The following is a 24,142-nucleotide window of genomic DNA, read 5'->3' on the forward strand; positions in this document are numbered from 1 at the left end:
CGCCGTGACATAGACTATTTGTATCATAGAGAAAAGCATCTGTATCTAAGCGGACTCGAGGTACTAAAGTTACGAATGGTAACCAGGTAATTAATTGTGGTACACAGCCACGGAGACTGAAAAAGAAGATCATTCTTTTTTGGGTCTAATTATGTGAACTCGTACCATCTGTTGTTATCTATTTTTGATACATTTCAGGATTATTGCAAGGGGCTCTCCGAAGGATATAGGTGATTTAGTACCATTTAAAACATATGCAAGACCCAGATAAATGAAGATTACTGCAAGGGCGTTAATATGGTTATACTTATCTTATCACAATTACTTAGAACTGAATAAAACATTTTCTTTCGGATATACAAATCAAAACACCACTGTGGAAAATATTGCACAGCCAGATGGCAATATGGTGAGTACATTAAGCTTGTATGTTACCCATTAAATCGCTCATAGAAGGAGATGGGTGTGTGTCCGATTACTACTGGTGGAGGATCGAGATAATGTTTAGTGTTTTTCACGTTGTTTTATTGGCGTCATGGTCCTGTTGGAGTCCAGAGTCTACATCAAGTGTTGCCATCAGAACCGCCAGCTTCAGGATCACTGAACGTAAACCCACACTGAGCCGTTCTAAAATAGAAGCCTTCACCGTTTATAATATTACAGGTTAAAACAAACATGGAAATTAAAGTTACCAAAGACAACCCTCTCTTACATCATCAGACACGCCTGTCGTGCCTCTTTCTCGCCTAATCGGGGAGCACATTATCTCACTGCGAGAAACTATGATATCTTCCTCGAGATGTTATGCAATTAAAACTCAATTTCTTCTTTCTATGTTCCTCACCGTGCCCATCATCATCAGCCTTTGATGCAGATGGAAGCTCCGCTAACAACTCTACTTAGGTCTACAGGAGCTCCTTCTGAAGGGCGTGTCGATTTGCTGTCTCCAGCAACCCCTTCACAACTGATGTTTCATGATGGCAAAATGTCAAGTTCATTAAAGGGATCAGAACGTCAAGAGAAATTTGGTTTGGCTGTGCAGGTCAGTAACTAGACATGTCTCATGTCTTGTATAGGTACCGTAGTTGCTGTCGGACATTTGCTAGGTCAAGAGGTTCTCAGGGGAACGAGAGTTTGAGAGTCCTGGAGTTGTCAGTTCATTCATGATTGTATGATCATTCTTAGCCTCTGTTATAGAGCAACATGCTGCTAGAACCAAGTGCTTGGGTATCGTGATCCTGTTTTCAGTTACTCGGCTTGTCTCGTCCATGTTGCTGAGATAGGAATAAGATGATTGATCCCTGAGATATTGTCTGCAAGATCAGTGGAGTTTCTGTTGGCCTCCATGATCACACGGGGACAATTCCTAACTACCATTCACTCACATACCCACCCACCCATCCACCCACCCTCCCACCTACTCACTCATTTACATACCTACCCACGCACTCTCATGACACCACCTTGCAATTAAAAAATTCTTAAATTACACTGCTGGGTTAGTATGAGTCTTTTCAGAACCACAGAGCGTCCTGAATACCAAGGCAATAACCACAGCTACCAGGCACACCGTATGGTTCCATCATGCACAGGTTATGGTGCCAATAAATCAGTGTCTAAGCTGTGTAGTTCCGTGTAACAGCGACGCCTGGTGACCCTTGTGTGGTAGTGTCTACAGCGCAGGTGTTAAATATCGCTGATATTGGGGGAAAGACAGACTCTACACAAGGAGTGTATCACTGCTTCTGGACAGTGCGCTCTTGATAGCCTTGCTCCAAGGCTGTACTGAATGATAAGTCCATAATGGTTTAGTAATTCTATCCTCCAAATACGCAAGTCTAGACATGTGGACAGTACAAAGACGCCAGTCTCTCATAGCAACGACTTGTTAATATTTATATAATCAAGAAATTATGATTTGAACTAATAATTATTAGAGACTTGTGCAAGTCTACGTTCTTGACTATAATATAGGATGCAAAGAAACGTTTTAACTACTCTGATATTTTAACCCTGGGTTCCCTGTAAGAATGAATTACATCGGTTCATCGGTTTACCATACATTGCTTTTTTGCTGAATTGGTAAGTTAAGAGAAAAACATATTTTAAGTATTTTGTATGTTGTTCAACAATATTCAAGCTGTATCACCGTGGCCTGTATATAATCGAGTGTTGGCTAAAAAACCAGAAGAAGACATTTGACTACTATTCTACTCTACTCTCCTAGTCTGCCACACAGACCCTTATACAAATACATATACAATACAGTACATGCAAGTCTAAAATATTTGACAAAAAGAGAGTCTCTGGGCTACTTTTTTATGTTTTCATTAAGATAATTTAACAACTGTTTTTTTCTATAAGATATGTTCATTTTAGAGACTAGATGTTAGTCAAGATAACCCCAAACTGGTCTCGATGCGACGCTGGCTAAGTCACTGAACCATACGGGATCATTCAACATGTCCAATGTTCGCCTAAAGACGAGTGACGACGTCGAAGGAAAGCACCTGCCGTTTGGAATGTACCCGAAATAACGTAAGCCCATAATCCCCAACGCAACGCCCACGCATGCAATGTGACACCATCCATCAATGACGAACCGTGGCCCTCCAAGAACTGCTTTTCACATTCGAAATCATCAACCAATTTAAGGGCAACAGAAAGCCACCTCCACTTTACCAATATTGGCACCAGTGGCGTTGCCAGTCCCTCCAGTTCTCCACTTAACCATGCACAGTGTGCGCAATATGGTGATTATATGCACGCTGTGTGTACCTATATAATTAGAACCACACAACAGCTACAGTCAGAGCGGGCTGTGTTTAACATCGGCACCAATGGTGCGGGCTGAGTACCCCCTGTTTCCCCGTACTGGAATGGGTGGAGTTTAAGGATTATACGCCCGCTGTGCTCATATTGTAACATCATCACTCTCGAAACCTTGCCAACACTATTCTCAGCAACAACATGTAGAAAATGTACATGGTTTACCATCAGCTGATACACTGGAGCTAAGTGACTAATCGGAGCATCATGATAATTGGCAACAACCTTGTAAGGACTCCGAAAATATGAAACATAGATATTCGTGTATGGTCCGCTACTCAAGCCAGGAGCGGTAATTAGCGTCAGGTGATACATACAAATGTACTGTGGTAACACAAGCGAACAAGAAGGTGCCTCTGAAGCGAGAAGATATGATGTCCATTGGTACCCATTATGTAATGAAAGGTCGCAATGCATTAGAATAGGTACTACTACTACTACTACAACTGTAGTGCTTCACCATGTGTGTGAAATATATGCTTTTTATGAAACCAAAACCAGATTATATAAACACAAGTCTGGCCCTATCAGCTTCTGATTTATTGTTCCCCCATTAAGGGCAACCATAAATTGACATATCGCTGAAAAAACTGAAAGTCTTCAATCTTTTGACAATAAACAACAACAAAACGTTAATAAAAAACCCTCTTACTTCAGAATGAGTGAGTTTTAACATTATTCGAGTTATATCACGGCGTGTCAGGTGGGAGGAAATCCCGAAGTGATGCAGGTCTCGGACGTTTACCACTTCGGTGAAACCCACGAGCACGGGTATGGTGCTGACAACCGAGAAACATAATCGGGGCGAAACCGGATTCGAACCATAGAGAAAGGTATTGTGTAAAAACGATTTCATAGACTACATGTTAGTTTACTCTACTGCTGCCGCTTCTGGTGGCGGTGGTGCTATTACTACTGCTGCTTTGAAATTCGCCGGCTTTGATGTGTACTTGAGATTTGCAATAGGCAAATAAGTATTAGTTAAATCATAAGTTCTAGATTATGTAAATGATAAGAAGTTGTCCCTATTTGTAGGCGTGTCTGTTAGGAGGATAGAATTATCACACATCCATGGACTTTTCTTTCAGGACAGCCTTGGGGCAAGGCTAGGCGTTTCTCCTATTTCAACTGACACGTCATGATACAACTGCAAACGCGACGTTGAACCATCTACTACATCTGCAGCTGCTGCTGTTACCACCACCACCACCACCACTACTACTACTACTACTACTACTACTACTACTACTACTACTACTACTACTACTACTACTACTACTACTACACATGTAGCTGCTACCATAAAGAACGCGAATACCCGTGGCACGTGCAGCACTACTTCAATTGCTAATGGGCATGACGTCTTTATCAGATGTGCCAGAAGGCTTCTGACGAAGAACCAGCATACAGCATCAGTACTGACATACTTCTAGCGAACTAGAGAAGGATCCCTGGCCATCTAGTGTATCTGGTTCACCGGGATTACATCTGCGTGGAGGCATCACCAAGATGCTTGTGCTTCGAGCATCAATAACACGCCTCACTAGCTCAAGGTGGATACATCACACGACTACAATCTCGGTTAACGGTTAATCCCGGACTCATCTCTTCAGAAGTACCAGCTGATTGGGGAGAGGGGGAGGCGAGGGGGTAGGGGGTAGGTGAGCGTTGTTGGCGTGGGGACAGTGCTTCTACGATTCTAAGGGTGGGGAGAGGGCTGGAGGGGGTTGGGACAGTTTGTTGAGGGTTGGAACCCTTACAGTTGTTGGAGTGAGGGTAGTGGCCCTGGGGTCGGGTCATGTTAAATTTCGGAGATGAATTTGTAAGAGGTCCCCAACCAAAGTAGACACAATTTATGGATAACAACTTATTTAATTAATGTGAACACGACGTTCCGGTATAGATCCTTATGCTATTGGTCTGGCGCTCGGCATTAAGGGGCTAAAACAAGGACTGGTCGGCTCGGAGTCAGTATACTGTGTCTGAGTGGGGTATTCATGTTAAACTGCGGCATGGTATCTCAGTGAGCTAGCACTATAAATCGGCATCAGTCCGGACTAGTACAAGCAGCCACACACACACATACACGTGCATGCACGTCGCTATATAAGTGCAATAATCTTGGACGCGACGTTAAACCCAATTTCACCTCACCCACCTCACCTTATGCTATTGTAAAGCAAGACTAATGATGAACACGGTACAGAATATATAAAGTAGGTGGAGGATTAACAGTAGGGGATTGACAGTAACAACAATTGGAAACATGAAGGGATAACATGAGTATTGACAACAGAAGGATAATGCTGTAACAACATGATGGACAGAGGACACAATCTACTACAACCACGAGTTAACAACCATCAACCCCTCCCCCCAAGAATATCAAATGGTCGGTCCTTTACGCCTTTATACAGAACTCCATGTTTCCATGGATAGCAGGGTATCCCCATGGGTATTTTATGGCTACCGATGAGGAAACCGCGTCGGTCTCAAGTCAACTGTAACGAAACATCTGTAAAAAATGGCAAAAGAAGTTGCCCTGATTGATACGTGCTAGGGTTACATTGCATGAAAACCTAGGGGAATTATAAGCCAAGATAAAGGAGGCTGAAGATACTTCAGAAATATTACAGGAATGTAGATGTCTAATCATTGAGATAAAATGTGCAAAAAAAATAAATCTAAAAAGTGGGTCATGAATTGAGGAAAAAAGAATAGGCAAAACACCCAGCGGTTATGATCAATGATTAAATGTTATCTATAACCTACAGCAATAGACAAACTCACTAGAAACAGCATGGGTGGTTCATCAACTGGTATATAGCTTTTATATTTAGAATCAGGATCTTTGCAACAACCTCTGCAATACAATGAGGTTAAACATAGTTATGAAATTAGACCTATTATATTGATTATCTGAATATGAATTAGATGTAGATGTTACAGTTTATATAAAACCAAGGCGTAAGATTGAAATTGGATCTGATAACGATATCAAAAGCAAACGAAAGAATGTTCACCAACGTTTTCTGACACATCACGGCAAAACAACAAGAAGTCAACGATGCGGATGGTGATTAAGAAGCATCCAATACCAGAGCATTGAGACAAATATTGGACCCTATGTACACAAAACCTGTATTTTGGAAGAACAAAATAGATTTGGTTTGAATCAAACATTTTATATGTGCAATTACCTTAGTACAGTTTCAGCTGCGGATCGTAAACATCCACGAGTACAGATCCTACTATTCACAAGTGTGTATGTCCATCCCGCTTCTCTGCATCACGTGATAAAGTATGACAGGGAAGAGTATGGTATAGGAAACAATATATTCCTCGAGTGTTAAACCCCCTCTCAAATTCCTTGGCTAATTCTCTTCTCAACACCTGAGTGCTTATCTTATCAGCTCGGCGTCAGCGACCACCTCTCCCCTACCATCTTCTCCTAACCGATCCCCCCATCCCACCCACATACTATCTACCTAAATACAAAGTTAGCAAAATGGGCACATTTATCTTAGAACAATAATATTTAGAAGACTTTGGATCCTCGTGTGGTCGGAATTGGTACCAATCCCAGCACGACCATCCTGGAGGTGGCGCTATACTCTCCAAGAATGTTCTGATACCAGTTGGGCATGTGGTCGTCCTTGTGAAGGTTCCAAGGGAGTAATTGATTTGTAAACAACCTGATGCATTTATCTAATTTGATTTCACGCTACGCTTATGTGAAATTGGTGTTTCTGTTTTCCAGAGAAGGTACGTGCACATGTGTAGTAGGGTGAGCTTTACGCCTCTCTCAACAGTATTCCAGTTATATGACAGCGTGTCAGCTTAATGTGGGAGGAAAGAACGAAATTATGCACGTTTCAGACATTTAGCATTTGAACCCCACGAGAACGGTATGGTGCTGACGAACCTAGAAAAACTATCGGGGCGATTCGAACCTACAGAGACCCAAGGGACGCAACTATGCACAACACATAGGTTAGTAGTCAAGCTTTATAATTATGAGATATATGTATATACGGTTCCAAAAAGGCCTTACAAGGTAATACATACGTTACTTATCATGCATTAAGTAAACAAGTCTAGCCTTGAAATACATGTTTCATATCCGATTCAGGCAAAATAACATAATGAAATTGATACGTTTTGCAAAATTTCATCAAATAAATACACCACGACAATGAAATTAGCATTCTGTGAGACATAAATGATATACTGGGAGGCATTTTCCCCATGTGATTAATGAGCACAGCAAGTGCAGCATGTTCGTTGCCAATTGGGACAAAATTAACATTCACCATGTAAGCGTTTGTGTTTGATAATACAGATTTGGGCCCGGACAACGTAAATACAGAGCCCCTATCTTGGATAAGCATTATCATAATGAATGTTTTCGTTCCTGTTTTCAACCTGCCCAAGATAAAAGGCAGGTGTAAAACATCGGAATTTTATTAAACAAACATGCCAGTTTGAAGCAAAAATCAACAGAAACTTGATATCCAACATCTAATCCATCAAAACAAATCTGATATTTTGCACGTACAGTCTTTTCTACTTTTTAAGCTTAAATAATTCTGGCTTCAGTCCCACTTGAATTATCAAGACTGGAAATATCGACAGGGTGTAACGAAGACATGCTGCCGTTTTTCAGAATTTAACCATTTAAAATAGAAATTTCATTTTAACCAAATGGGTCTAAAAATAAAAGCTAAAATTGGCAAACGTAATATATGAGCAATGCCATACACTTCAAAGAAAGTACCCAAAGGAGGCCTGAAGAGATTTTTGTGCTATGAATACATCGCCGGTATTCAGATGAAAATAGTTTTTAACAAACCGAAAATGGATCGAAATTTAAAACCGAAATCTGACAAACGAAAAGAAGGATGGAATTGAATATTCCTCTCAACAGATAGTCTCTGCCTCAAGGTCATATCTATTGGGTAACATGACGGCTGTGCGGTGTAATAGATATGACTAGGACATCTATTTGTATTGAGAACAAGAAAATAAAGTAAAAACAAATACGATAACGAAGTTAAAAAAATATGATAACGAGCTATTTCTTTTGGGGTCTCCAAGATCAATGTTCCCCAACGGGTTAAATACACGCTGAGTAATGTTTGTCTTCAGTGAGTAATGCAAAGTAAGCATATTTTCAATGGGTTATACTTTCATTATCCGTCAAGTTATCTCGCCATGATGTCCGGGTTATCCAAAAACATGACTCCAGGTCGAAATATATATATGCTGAGTATTCGTTTGTTTGAAAAGATATCACCTGTAAGCTGCAATACAATTGTGCCGGAACGTGCTCAACATGATATATAGGAGGTGCGCTAGGCCTATGAATGTCAGACAGACTAAAGGTAGATTCTATTTTCTGCAGATAGTGTACAGATGTACGGACTATTGTTATACGTGTCGATATGACTGACCTTGGCAAGGCAGAACTGGAAGGGTGGAGGGGAGATGGGTGTGAGGTAGACGCTATAGCTGTTGAATCTATCAATAGCTGACAGGAAGACTCTCGTGGAGGTCAAACCAATGACACACTGCCTGGCAACCTGCTTCAGAATTCTACAGATAACCTGCTTCCGTTGTGCGTTAATATCTGTCTGTCTGTCTGTCTGTCTGTCTGTGTCTGTCTATGGTAAATATATATACACATACAGATTTATCTATATATTATATATATCTAAAAATATGTAAATACATACATACACACATATATATACACATCTATCTATCTATCTATCTATATCCATATATTTATATATATTTATACACATACAGACATATATATTTATATCTATATCGAATCATCTATATATCTATATATTTACATCAAAGATTTAAAACGAAACAACACTTTGAATTCTCTCTCTGACATATTTCATTCGGATCACCAGGGAGAATCTTTCTGTCTATCAATCTTTCTGTCTCTCAATCTGTCTTCATATTTAAAATGTATTGGCTGTACATTCGAAGTACTTAGATATGATGCGTTGTATCCATATTCATATCTGTATAATACATTATGTATGCTTGACTACAGAGTTTAACTATTAAAAGAAGTGCTTCATAAAATCAAAAGATCGTAGAAGGCACTTAAATACGCTTAATTACAATTGAACAAAGCAAGTGTCTCATTTGGTTTCGTATTAGTCAATCATCACCCATATCATAACATTACATTTCTCTTTACCAAAATGTCGGGACTATTGCCAGGGAATTCCTCCGCCAACACACAAGCACATGCGCTGTGTCATGCCGCGGTAAAGCATAGTACAGTCATTCCCCACGCAATGTTCCCTCTATCGTTCGTGCGCGTGACCTTAACGTGGCGAAGGAGCACCGATGGACCGAACCACCGGTGCAAAAATGGAATTATGAAGAGAGTGGTTAGAAACCCTGTCAAAGACCTGACACAAGCTGTAGACACAATCAGATATATGAGAAGCTGTACTCACAACTGCATCCGCAGATGCTGAAACCTCTTTTAAACACCATCAGCAACATCATGGTTTTACCAATGTCTTCATGCAACTAGTTCCACAAAGATCCATACCTTAACCGCTGGGATTCGTCAAGAAGCCGAAGTATAACACCCAATAGATATATCTCAAGAATAATTTGGTATCATATTTCCATTCTAGATATGATCCATCGTGTGCTAAACTGTATGGAACTGACTATACCTCGAGTCGCACAACAAGCAGTGGGAGGCCATGCCATTTCACCGATTGTGTTTGGCTAATACATACGTTTAAGAAAGACAAATATTTTATCATAAACCCCAATGTCAGATTTCTTTGTGAGCTTATCGAGATATCTCGCCATTCTGTCAGGCCAGCGTGCCAAATGTGCGTTTTATTTACGAGTGCTGAAAGGTGGGGCAGAAGAATCGCGTTATTCTGGGCGATACTAGGGTAATATGTCTTGTAGCAACAATGTTATGGAACATAATATAGGGTATGGGTATCTTGGTGAGATTACCAAATTTATGAAACGGGGATTGGAATTTTCTAACGATCCACTCAACGTCAATCTCAGGACTGGGAAGGTAGCTTTGGTTCTGCAGTTTACATAGTCTTTACTGAAAAATAGCTTCGCAGGCAATCCTTACTGCGTCTGCAGATCAACACGCAACTACTCGAGCGGGGCACCTGGTGTGTAGGCTGGAATTAAACTGCAATTATTGAAATAAAAAACTGACATGAAGTTCGAACGACGTGAGCTCGTTCCTGTAACGGTTACGTGGAAATGAGTCTACAACGATGTATTCAGTGCAGTACCATACCGGAAGTGACGTTATCGAGCTTTAGTTTGGATTAAGGTTTAAGACCCTCGTTTTGGAAATGAATGTGTATGTTTTAAGTGAGAATAAGACGATGGACTAGGTACTGCAGTGTATGCCAAATATATAGTCGAACAGTGATGGTGACTCATACATTCTAGACCAATGTCAATGTCACGACATAGACTCTCGAACACATACCCATGTGATGGTGACTCATATATACTAGAACACTGACCAATGTCAATGACACGACATAGACTCTCGAACACATACCCATGTGATGATGGGTCATATATTCTCGAACGCTGACCAATGCCATTGACACGCGTACGAGTAGCTCACTCGAATGCTTACGACTGTAATGTTGTTGCACTGAGATAGTCCTGTCTCCGAGATACCGTATTTATTTTACCATACACTACGTCTGGAATATTGCTTAGTGCCGGGGTAAACAACAAACAAACAAATAAAAACTTAATAGGGCATAAAGAACCTTCCCAAACATTGTATATGATATATATCTATACATCTCCAAAAAAGGATTAAATTGTATATCATATCATGATATCACTGTCGTGAACAAGAAAATCATAAAACACTTCATGTTATTGGACACCACTTTACAATTCTGCTCCACACAGAACCTTCCAGAAGCTTAAGTGTAGAGAATCAGTTTCATTTGACACTTTGCATACGTGAGCTGCCCGTCATGAACTCCATAAATTGTTTCCTAACCACCAGAATAAACCCGAAATCCTAGACTAACATCTAGTCTCTGAAATGAACATATCGTACAGAAACAACAGTTGTTCAGTTATTTTCATAAAAATATAACAAAAGGGAGCCCAGTGACTCTCTTCATTTTCAGATACTGCAGTAATCTAGGCTTGCCAGATATTATAGACTTGCATGGGCTGTATTTGATATATATTTGTATCAGGGTCTGTAAGACAGACTACCGAAATCCCACCAAGGTGCACAGATCCAATCATATCTCTGTGGTGTGTTGTTATTGTGAGTCAATACCGCGTCCAGCATCCATCCACCAAAATAACCACTGACCTTTTCCTAGAAACCTGAAGCTTGGAACCCTGCGAACAGACTTGGAATAAACTGAATAGCTCCGGGGTTACAGTAGGGATGATATTTGTAGTGTGGCACTAGCCGATACATCCGACACACAGGCACACGTGGAACATGTTAGCACATCGGCACAGGCCCAGGTATTGGGTAATCCCCGACACTGAGTCACTTTCTGAACGCGGTCCACGTGTAGACGTTTAGGAGATGGGACGCGGCTGATATGGAACTAAGGTATGGCTTCTGATCGACAAAGGCAGGTTCTGGAAGCTGCAATGCATGCAGCAAGCAGACGGTGATGGGATTGCCTCTTCAATCCTATACAGTGACATACGACATGCTGATGTCTTTGAGAGTAATGATACATGTTCAACACTAAAAGGCGTTTACGTGGCCCCAATTGCACAAGCCAGTTTAACTTGTTTACCAAAACCCTTGAAGAGGAACTTCGGGGTTTTAATTTGCTATATTGTTCTTGAAAGCCTAGATCTGGACATGAATTTTCGCAGGGCCAAACGGTGCAAGCTATGACACCATGGATGCAGACCAAGCTCAAAGAAAAAGATTATTGACTGTTTCAGGAGTTACATTGTATATCATCCTTCAATCATGTGTTCACAACAATAATGGTCATTGGATGATTGGTTGGATTGTTGTTGAACGCCGCACTCAGCAATATTCCAGCTAAATGACGGCGGTCTGTAAATAATCGAGTCTGGACCAGACAATCCGCTGATTGATATCATGAGCATGAATCCACGCAATTTGTTATTGGTGTGAGATCTGAATCTTAATTATGTGTGACATAAAAATGAGACTTGATCGCTGGCTGCTGATCTGCCAACACAAACCTCACAGGATGAGGAATTTTCATTTGCTGATGCTGATCTGTTGGCAGACAAGATCTTTTTCTTCTGATATGCTGCTGCAGTCAGTTTGAATCACAATTACTCCACCATACGGGATCATTACATAGACAACAAACGCAGTTTCCGCACAACACAGCGCAGTTAACTCGAGTAAACAATTGATATTTTGTTAGTCAATGTTTTAAAGGCCTATGACTCGGACTGAAAGATAAGAATAAATATAAAAGATTCACCATCCATATACGTCGAGGCACAACACTGATATAATCCCCACTGTAACATTTACGGTAAAGATTAGACTAAAAGCTTTCAAAGTGTTTCCAAGAGGCTCCCTGATCTCTGAAAATACACTGCCACTGATGAAATGTAAATTTCGCCATGGCCTTCTAGTTTGGGACATTGTCAAAACCTAGACAATCCTCAATCACCTGTACTGGTTGAATAGGTCTGGTGGGGTAGCCTATTTGCTTAATGGTTTCCTCGTCAAAACGGACGCAAGGGTTCGAATACCTCATGGGTATATTGCGTCACATCCGTTCTTGTTATCACAAAGCTATATTTGGAGTAATGCATACTCACTCACACATTTATCAGTGAGGTGACGATAACTGTCAAATATCTTCAATACACATACTTAAGGCTCCATTAAAGAAAATATTTGCATTTAATGAGAATAAACTGACATGCCTGCACAACTAAGATGCCGCCGCAGGTTCCCTATGTGTCTGGGTTCGTTTGCTCTGCATCTGGTAAACCTCTACAGTCAGATGGCACAGGGAGGAACGTAAAAAACCCACAGCTACAAGATCAGAAGACAGGGGGAGATAAGGGCTGCAGAATGTTTACGTAATGGTGATGAAGAGGGCGAAGAAACAGCAGGGTATTGACACAACCTTGAGGGCTTTCAAAAAATGTTTAAAATTGGTTAGAAAACTGAAACCTTAAACAAATCATCTCGACTGTTTTATAATATATATTTACCTGATGTGATATACGAATGGTTTCAATGCCATTCCTGAATTTGATCTTCTTTAAGATATCATGTTTATTATACACTGCCTCATTTGGCTTCTACACTTAAACTGAGATCGAGTGTTATATTTTCTGTGGAAAAGAGTGTTTTGTATAATGTGTATCATACATGTATAACTACAACTATCCCACAAGGATTCTTGACGTCATTTCTTACGTGAAAGTTAACGACGCCATCAGCAATGAAACATCATCAACAACACAGCATAACAAGTATTCTAACATTTTGCGTCAAAGTTGAAACGGGGTACAAATAACGTGTCAGTCATCCTTCAAAGAGGAACGCCGACACGAAGAAGCTAAATTATTCTTTGGAGAGGTACGACCTGGAATCTCCTACCACTAACCCACAAGTAGTCTCGCGTGGCTGGAGGTCAACGAACACGTCCATCTACAGGTAATTCTAGCCATCCCAGTAAGTCATGCATTCCTCCGACTGAGATATACATCTGCACTGGCTGCAGCTATATCTTACAGCTTCACTCTCCTTGTACCTGCTTATAATAATTTGTTGCTCTGTCTTGACGAATCCAATGGTAATGGGATTCTTGAGAAGATTTAAAACTTGAGCACTGCTGCCGGACGTATCGCTTGACTCCATGCTTGTAGGTTTGATGTGTAGAGCTTTAGATCTAAATAATAGGCTAATTGGTCCCACCCACCACGATCATCATATGTGTTGCACCAAAAAATAGATCATTTTAAAAGAATGATAGGAGAGATTAATAACCTTTGTTGAATGAAAACTTTTTGGAATACTCCTTTAGATGGATAATTGAAATTATGATGTTATTTTACGCTTTATAGTAGTAGGAAGTAAATTGTAAAATGATAGTTCGACACGGGGAGATTAATAACCTTTGTTGAATTAAAACTTTTTAGAATAATTCTTCAATTAGATAATTGAAAATATGATGTTATGACAGACAGACAGACAGTTAGACACCTTTCCAATATCAGTGTAGACTTACCAAGAAATTTGCTGAATCAGCACATTTCCGCTCAGCCCTATATTGATCCAGAACGAGTCAACGATCTCCCTGTGGTTACACATTGCTTACATATTACAACCACAATGCAATTGGGCAGATACCAAGCAAAATGGCGGTTGGGGCATTTCCTTGTTATACTTGGCAACGATTCAATACACCAATCAAAGAGGACGGTACTAATATGAAAATTCTTTGATGTGCATCAAAGAACGAGGCATGCTGCGTTCGAGCGATAACTCCAATCAATACGCGCCTTGTACATGGAACAGAAGATACGCCATCACGATATGATCATATCCAACGATGTACCTCTCAGGCTAACGAGGAGAGATGGCTGTAGATGGTTGGGATATTATTGTTTTAACATTATAGAATAAATATTGCTTGAGATGTGCCAACAGTGGGAATCTATGTTGTATGACAATTACAAGAGCTACCTGTAGGACTGTAGTTCAGCAATGAGATAAGTGTTGTTGTCAGCGAGATGCCAAAGTAAATAGAACTGATAATCCATGCTTACCTTTGAAGGTCTTACTGGAAGATGGTTTGCCCTTTGAATTGATGGTATGCGAGAAGGCTTTATTTGGTGGTTCATGACCATAAATCTACTTAAAAATAACTATGATTACTTTTCGCTAGTCTCATATAACATACTACCTAGTGTTAGAAACAAATTGCCACAAGGCGCTTTCGATGTAACGATTTTGGAACGCGATACGTGATTCTTTATAACTATTCGTATGATTTAAGACATCCAGTTTGTATTTTTTTGTCAGATAACTCGTAAGACGCAACTGTTACAGTATATTTCAGCATCATTTCATCCCTCCTTAACATGTAAAGAAGAATACCCATAACAGCAGAGTTTCCATATGTACTTATCAAAAGAAGTTAAAGTATACACGATTCGATCACATTACTATAGGTAATCGACCCGTGAAGATTCCGGGGTAGAAAAGGTCTTCAGCAACCCATACTTGCCGTAAAAGGCGACTATGCTTGTCGTAAAAGGCGACTAACGGGATCGGGTGGTCAGGCTCGCTGACTTGGTTGATACATGTCATCGATCCCAATTGCGAGGATCGATGCTCATGTTGTCAATCACTGGATTGTCTGGTCCAGACTCGATTATTTTAAAGACCGCCGTCATATAGCTGGAATATTGCTGAGTGCGGCGTTAAACAACAAACCAAACCAACTATAGGTAATCTCAGAATATTAATAGGAAAGAATCGGGTGGCCTTTAACATATTTAACATAGTTCAATGTGTAACATCGTGCATTCTGAATAGCAAAATGGTATAATTCATGATGTTCTCTAGGGGTATTTCGTTGGACAAAGAGAGTTTATCAAATGGCAAAAAACACAACGAGAATTTAACCACGCGCACAACCACACGTCCAGCTAATACCTGACTTACTGCCATCATTATCCAAAATCAGTATTCGAGATATTATGTTCCTGAAAGTAATAGACACCTACATAGAGATCCACCATTTCACTAGTAAGACATGTATACTTCTCGCAAAACGTTAAAGAACACCCGAGGTATGCCATATTAACTTTAATAATAAGAAAGAAATGGGTGTTCTTTAACTTCTTTTGAGTATTATATATGAACAGACGTTGACAAACTTTTGGTGTAGCGGGTAAATAAAAAATAAATTCATGTTTCAAAAGCATTTTCATGACAATGGCCATTCCATTAAGACATACATTTGTTGTTACTTCCAGATATCTAAATACCATCAACTGTCCTGTGCGTATGTGTAAATGGATATGAATAGAAAATACAACACCAGTCACAAATCTAACAATCTACAAATGTGTGAAACGCGTTACCGTGTGTGACCTTCACGTGGCAAGGTCATCACGCCAAGAAGGAAATAACCTTTGATGATACATTATTCACGTTCTACCGTTTGTACATGCACATGTATTGAACATACGACAATTTCTAAGTATATATTTGCTGAAGTTCGCTATTTCTATCTGTAGACAAGGACAGGAGCATTCCACAAGTCAAGGACTTACAGGGCGCATGCCACTAGTCCTCGTTCAAGCGTATAATGGTATTGTACGTTGGCTATAGGTGGACAGAAGCCAGAAATGAGTAATTGTCACGTGGTGTATCGGGTTCCATGACCCTAGCATTGACGGTGGTGTACTCCTCGTTGGCGCTGCATTATCAGACAAGAACTTTTTTCTGTATCCAAGCTTGTACGGCAATATGTAGTACAACATATTCTGGTTCCTCTGTCAGCTATTCAGTGTTTGTCTCAATATCTGAAAGGTTCTTCTGACAATAATCATCAAATACAGATTTGTGAATGAAGTTTTTTTGAATTTATTGCTTTTCTGGAAAAAATTGAAACTAAATGAACCAAACACATATATGTAAAGTAAACTAGGGTTATAAGGAACTCAACTGGACTACTAATTTTAGTTCGTTATAAGCATATGTACAGTATAACTACAGCAAATACTCGGGACCAAAAAGTAAGTTCGTTATATCCGTCAGTTCGTTATAAGCGTGTTTGTTTTTACCGTAGTGTACTGTTTGTATATCAAACCAGTACAACGCAAAACCATGATTAACCTAATGGGTTTCTCCATCTACTATCTTCTTCATACAAGTCATATGCTTCACCGAAAAGATGAGTTGTGATTTAAAAGATTCAAAAGTTTCAGAACGTCTGATTTGAACAGGAAGATTATTCCACAGACGAGGCCCAGTTGTGCTGAAAGATCTGTATCCATGGCCTTTAAGTTATATTGTACATGTGGAACCGACCTCTCTGGGCACCCCGAGCTGTTGCTGTACCAGTGCTACTTATCATGTCCCTCAATGGTCATCAGAGAGCATTGCGAATGGTAGAACGATCAGTACAGCAATTTGTTTCTCTTCCCTCTTGCACGAAATACCAGCAAGAAGATGATGAATTCCTCCAGACACATGTATGTGGAGTGTTTGACCATTCACTAAAAGCTCTGAGCAGCAGGGGGTCAAGTCTGGGTAGAGGACCAGCGATGGTCAAGGCGGGGTCGGGTTTCTCGCTGGCCATACTTTGCTTGACCTGCTTGCATCTGCAGATGTTTACAGCGCCCCCTGCTGGGGATGCACGTGTAATGTACATAGTCTCCTAATACCATTTACATTTCGAAAGTCCAACCAATGGAAGGTATGTAAGACAGATGGCTGTTTCGTAAGCGTGCATTTGGATGCTTGAGTGGGAAGGAACCAACTTATGATGTCTTCACATTACCAAAATATTGTATTCAATATGTGTTCTCCAATAATAATATCACCTCAGTCAATACAATTTGTTTTCATATTTTCAATTTTAACCAATAAATCATGATACATCAACATTATTATTAAAATATTTTAATCATGACTTACTTTATTTTGCTTTATCCTTGTATTTAACGTATTTCATGTGTTTGTGTAAATGTAAATTGTAGCTGTGTTTAACATTGTATCTGTTCTTTAATGGAATTTCAATAAATATTATCTTATCTTATCATGGAGCACCATGGCAGAGTACATTCAACTGCTTGTACAAAAACACCCCATTGGTTTATCTTATCTCTTCAAAGCCAGCCACTCTAAAAGCACATTTCGGCATAAATTGATAAAACATTTTAAACATATTCAAACTATATATTTACTTACTTACACGCCTAAAACGGCTCCTTCTTACAGCTAATCACCTGACATTAATGGAAAAGTAATACCTTTCGTGTGGAGGCAAATTTCATCACGCCAGGGTTTGACCCAAATAACAAAACGTAGTATAATGATCTGCCTTTGGTGTAAAGCCATGATTTATTACAAACAAGAAAATAGGATAATAGCCTCCATATGTTCCTGTATTTAACATTCTCGTGGGGGATAGATAGCCTTGTATAGTATTGTCTATAGCATTGTATTGTCTATATTTTCTCCTGAGCGAGAATAAGCCATTCGAATCCTGTATTGTCAACATGGTTAAAGCATTATGGTGATAAAGTTTCAAAGAGTGGGATCGGAGACCAAGGATTTATCAAAATATGATATTGTTGGATTTATTCCTAAGGAAACACATACAACATATTGTGAAAAACTAATATAATCACCACTGAAGTTTACTGAAATGGCGCGAACATGTTTAATTGATTGTGGTCATCCTATTTTCAGATATACTTTTGGGATGTAATAAAGAGTAGACAGATCTATTAAACAATTAACTGTTCACAGAATGCCAATCTCGAAATTCATAACCTCATCAACAATCTTGACACTTCTTGTATATGTGAACAATGTCAGAAAAAACACTTTCGGAAACAAGCACAATCGAAATTGCGATAGACAAGTTTATGGTTTAATTTCAATTTAGACCTTGTCCAACATCACTATCTATGACCTGTAGAAGAATATACTTCTCTTGCTGCACACATTTGGAAAACAAATGTATATGTTGTGTGAGAAAGGTTTCTTCAAACATTTCCCAACCAAACCCTCGTATTTGTGAAATGTTGCTTCAATTGTGTTGGTACTGCCAAAGAAACCTGGCATATGGTACATGGTCCACGACCTAGAAAACTGGAATGGTGTACTCTGGGGGCAATTAGAGAATGAGTAGCAGTGGTGTTTACCATAAATAAGAAGCTGTTGTCAGAACCTCTAGCTGAATCCAGATCTATGTCCAGATTGTACTGATAAAGCTACCGTTCGATGACCCTTCTTGCCTCTTCTTCAATACAGCTGTAGACTGTCGGCTATATAGGTCACATTGACATACTTCAAATACCTATTTCCCTGTGTGATTCGAGTTCTAGGGTAGCCTGTTCAAAGACCTAGTTCTTTTGGATTAATGGGCACTTGTGTTTGGTATCTCTTCTGGTCGTAGCCTGAAGGAAGCAGGCAGTGGTGCACATCAATTCTGTGACCTACTCTGGTCATGATAAACTATTTATCTGTTCCATCTCTACCTGCATCAGAAGGCAACATGAGGATGCTTATCTTCCCTGTTTCTTCTAATTTGACTTCAAATCTTATCACACCTTGTTCGAGAAGCAAAATTCTGCCTAATCTGGACCTGATTTGGACCTCAAGCATTCCACATGTCACCCAAGATATTCTGACGTAGATGGCCGAGAACTCATTTCACAGGACCCCAACTCAACACATGCATAGGTGACACCACACAACTAGTTTGTGATCCTGAACACATGTTTAGATTGATCAACTATTGTTAAAGGTTCTCTGCCTCACATCATTCACCTGATGATGGAGTAAGCATCTACTCTGAAACGTCGTGTTTCTCATAATAAAGAAGTTGACATCCATAAATTCTCTTCCTTATGTGTATCACTTCTAAATGCCTTTCAAAGACTGTTGTGGGTGATTAACATCATGAGCATAGATCCACCTTGCATAAGATGATATGCATCAACAAAGTCACCGAGCCTGTCTACCCAATCCATTTAGCCACCTCTTACGACAAGCATAGCAAATATTCTGAACCGGATTCCTCACAGGTCATTGCTGTAGAATACAGGGACATCTACCTGAACAAATACCCAGTGGTTATGCTTAAACATGTTCTTGTGTTACTTGAAGTTGCCATCTTGAACTGTCTCTATATTAGAACTCTCATAGCATATATACACTGAACACTATGAGCAGGTACACTTGGTCCTGTGCTGACAATAGTATATGTATAAAAAAAATGAGTTACAGTAAGCATTAAGGAAGACGTCTATCTTAACATTGCCTTAATACCATTAATCTCTTCTTCCTTAGGACATGAAAGATTTCTCTTGGTTGAAAGAGCCTTCCACCTTTTTTCCATACACTTCCTAATCTCTTTTCCAGAATGAACGCTTGAAGAGATCACACTTAATAACATCAAAGCCTACGAAGTATTCATATTAATATTCACAGCTATCCCACCTACTGACTGAACCTGTGATTGCTTAATTGCAAACTGTGTTTGATCTCCCCATGCCACCAACATTAAAAAATTAAACAGAAGTACGATTGGAAATAAATCTTTATGATGAAGGCAAGAACTTATCGACACATGCTGTGCTAAAAATCACCAATATGTCTGCACGTCCAATCTTCCCCTTGTTTTCATACATAAATAACATGTTTTTAGGTGGGGTCACGTTAACCTTTAGAAGAATCCTGGAGACTTGCAATCGTAAATTTTGAACATGATTCCATCTTATCTTCCCTAATGCAAAACGGTCTAGGTAGATAGGGGGGCAATCTTGAGACCGCAAGCTGTGTTAATCGACAGTTTGCCAATAATGTGTGCTACAATCTTAAGATCATCAGCTTAATCTGGGCCTTACTTCTCTTTGGATTCACCATGAAGCGTATAAGATAGCATTTCTCGTCGTTCAAACGTATACCTGACAGTAATGGTTGACATTCAAGTTTAAAGTTTCTACACGTGGGTATTTGCCTCAGATACAGTGGGTGAACGCTCGAAGACAGTAAGATGTGATGATGTGGGAGTAATTTGAAACGTGTGAGCGAAAGAAACGATCATATTTCAATCAGCATCTTTGGCAAGACAGAAACATCAAATACACAATATACATTTGTGTAATGCAACACTAGCATCGCCATCCTGTATCAGGAAGAACATACAGCACATTATGAACCAAACCGATGCAGAAGCGCCAGTAACCTCCACAGCAACAGCTCCCATAGTGAATGTATAAGGTGATATCTGCTATAAATAACGTACCTTTTCCTGAACAAGCGTGGCGCGAAAAGTAATCCAACTGGCAAGACGGTAGAGAGACTGTGTGGGTCCCGGTTGTGGAGTCTAGAGGATACTAGAGTCATTACATAACCCGCGTGCGCACGTGCTGTGACGTCATCGTGCCATGCTCATCAGTGATTGACTTCCGGGTGGGCAGGGGGTACATCATTAGAAATGAATTAATATTATTTATCTGTTGGTGGTCTTAGATTTACCGCTATGTGGCCTTGTGGGCTGAGATTGTGATAAAACGTTTCTTTCAGAAATTGATATTAAAAGTTATAAATGTAAAATTAAAGAAATATTGTTTTCTACTGTTATTGGTTCTGTGGCTGACATCATTGTCATCCCTACAATTGCTTTAAGACATAAAGGGTTAATTTCACAAATTTGAAAAAGCGTTCTTCTAAGCGCCCTGAAAGCAGGACTTTCGGAGAATTGCAATAACAATAACAATGGCTTTAAATGACAGCCATGATGGATATATTATTGTTTATTTAACAATATCCCAGATATGTATATCGTATATCTCTTACCATTAGAGGCCTTACATTCTACTCATTCATTTGTTATCCTTGTGTCGAAATAAAAAGTTATATTCTAATCAGAAATAGGGTATCAGGAAAACGCTAGGGGCACTCATAAACTGCAATGTCAGTGGTTTTTCCTAAGATGTCGGTTTCTGTTTGACCTTGAAGGAACAGATCCAACAGGTGCTCGTTATGACGTCACGAGATTCAGATGTCAGGGACGATTATTTTGAACACACTTCTGACTGAATGTATATTTCGATCAACTCTTACTAAAGATATAAATATTCAATAACATGCCGTGTAGGTTGTATCTGTACATAATTAATATCAATATCCAAAATGGAACAAACATTCATAATTTGATCGCTATATTGCTTGTACGTTCATTTTTTATGGCCAAGCTCCATCAAAATATGTATTGAATTGTTTCAGATAAAATGTGTTTAACATAACCAACATTGTAAGTGAATAATGAGAACAAAATAGAGGGACCTTTGTAGATAAGGGCACATCTAAATTGTTTATTTGAAGCATAGGAACACCATGTTAACCCACAAGGGCATCCGTTCGGCACATTCACTACACATGAAAAGACAACAAATAATTTTGAGTGTTGATAAATAGAAATTTTCAAACACCTGTAATATTTTGACGAATCCAATTGGGCAAATATTTATTTCAATTTGTAATGTTATCGTCAACTCGAAGAAGAAAACGGCTGTATAAGAAAGGGAGGAAGGTTGAAAAACATTCTTGAGTGGTTTACCAGTTGTGCAATATATTAATCATTTGAAACTGTCAGTCTTCTGTATTTATGCATTTTTACCTTTCTCTCTCATGCACGAGAAAAGTAAAACATACTTAAGAGCACAATGTTTCCATAACACAGAGATTAACGACCATACGCAAGTAATTAAGTCATTACCCCTGAATAAGTATCTCAATTAATGGCTGTTCGTTGTCTAAAGTTACATGACATCATGTTGAGAGTGCCTATGAGTGAAATATAATCTCAATTTAGCTAACATAACATATAAGAAATATGACACTGTAAGATTATACTTCTGCATCATTGACCTCTTGTTTTGTCTTTTGGAGTCACGGGGGGTGAGAGAATTTGGAAGACATCAGACGGTAAATAAATCTCGTCTGTTACCCAGTATGGGTTCCACGTGGGAGCGTGCCGTGAAGGTCGAGGGGTATATACTGGGCAACGGAGATTTTGTAAGCCATCTGGGCGAATTTTGTTCAGAGAAGACATTTGGTAAAGATTGATAAAGTGTCGTCTGGTTATACTTGTCTGATAGTCGCGTGCCGGCATCCATGCGCACAGCACGGCAACGGAAGGAGTCACGCACAGGGCGCTTCCGGTATGGCTAATAGCAGACGACTTTGGTTAGAGTTTGGTAACAAAACTCTAATTTTGCAAATAATTTTTAATGGAATATATTTTGTTGACCCCACTGGAATACATAATGTGGAAATGTCATGAATAGTCACCTACCTAAAACACGATAGCTGCAATTCCCATAGAACAGAACTTAACAAATCTCCACGTCTTTCGTCGATCAGTCGCGAGTGTCGGCCATAGCCTCCAAAGCAAGAGATATTACAAATATGCAAAAAATCCGTACTGAGTTGGGGAAACCGAATCTCAGCCCCACGCTCGCCATATATGTAACAAGCACTCCTTGCAGCACTGATCAATAAAAAGACAGGGCATAGCACCCCGCTTCCATATAAAGAGAAGGCCTCGGCCAATAGCGAGAGATAACAGCGCTCAAGGAGGAGCAAGCTTATACACACATGTGCAGCGCACTGCTCATCTCTACCGACTAGGGACACGAGGTGTTCCAGGAGAAACAACTCCAGCGCGTTTGAGTTTGGAAAGAACTGCTGACGGACGTAGCGAGACGAGATGGATCGAGCAGACGACACTCTTGCGCTTTGGAAGGATCTGTTTACACTTGCGCGTGTACCGAAACCTCTTCCGTTAAATATTCGCCAGACTCTGTTTGTAATAGCCCTCTCAGCATCGTACGGTTGTCTGTTTAAAAACTACTTGATTTGGGTCACTGGAAACGATATTCTTGGATAGCCCTGTATAGGCCGGGGTTTAAGTTTGTAAGATGGCAGAGCAAGTTTCGGAGACGCAATATACACCCGTGACAGACAAAACAAACACGACAAGGGTTCAAATAAAATCACAGTCCACGATTCTCTAAGAAACGTCTTCATTGCCAATCCCCCTCCCCTCCCCTCGCCTCCAAACCCCTCTCCCCTAAACCCCCACCCACTACCGTCGTCACTTCAACAGATCTAAAGAAACGAAGATAATATTTCACTGACAAAAACTCATTATCTGTGACGTTATGTAAGACTCAGAAATGCGCTTGTCAGTCGTGATAAGTGTTCATAATACGTGTCTTCCCGTATTCTCACGGCAAATAATTACTCAGGCAGACTAGCTAATTGCTCATGTCTCCTATCCCGACTGTATATAATCATATTTCCAACTTCGCATAAATCTTGTGCAAGTCTTTAATCTACCTGTATTTCAAATGATTTTTTTCAAAGGTCGCCTTTGATATATTGTTTGACTTTTGTCAATCTGGTGTTCAAATTAAAGAGAACCCCTCTCTCGCAGCGTTGATTAAATTACTTTTAATCACACCTATATTTCCTTACACGCAAAGCGTTTATGGTTGTGGTGATGAGTGATGT

The 24,142-nt window shown here is 39.8% G+C and overlaps 1 protein-coding gene across 7 annotated transcripts in view; it reads right to left on the bottom strand.

Annotated features, from left to right (window-relative positions):
* LOC124138180 (twitchin-like) overlaps positions 1 to 23,063 on the bottom strand; it is a 180,961-nt gene extending 157,898 nt beyond the window's left edge. For 6 of the 7 annotated variants that reach the window (XM_048386202.1, XM_048386201.1, XM_048386197.1 and 3 more), the window contains exon 1: positions 22,923 to 23,062. The gene's annotated coding sequence lies outside the window, so the exon portion shown is untranslated. Of the gene's footprint in view, positions 1 to 22,922 lie in introns of all 7 variants that reach the window. The other variant, XM_048386200.1, reaches the window with a different exon arrangement.
* Positions 23,064 to 24,142: the final 1,079 nt, after the last annotated feature.

Source organism: Haliotis rufescens, unplaced genomic scaffold, assembly GCF_023055435.1.
Source record: "Haliotis rufescens isolate VD_foot unplaced genomic scaffold, xgHalRufe1.0.p SCAF_6, whole genome shotgun sequence".
NCBI classification, from domain to species: domain Eukaryota; kingdom Metazoa; phylum Mollusca; class Gastropoda; order Lepetellida; family Haliotidae; genus Haliotis; species Haliotis rufescens.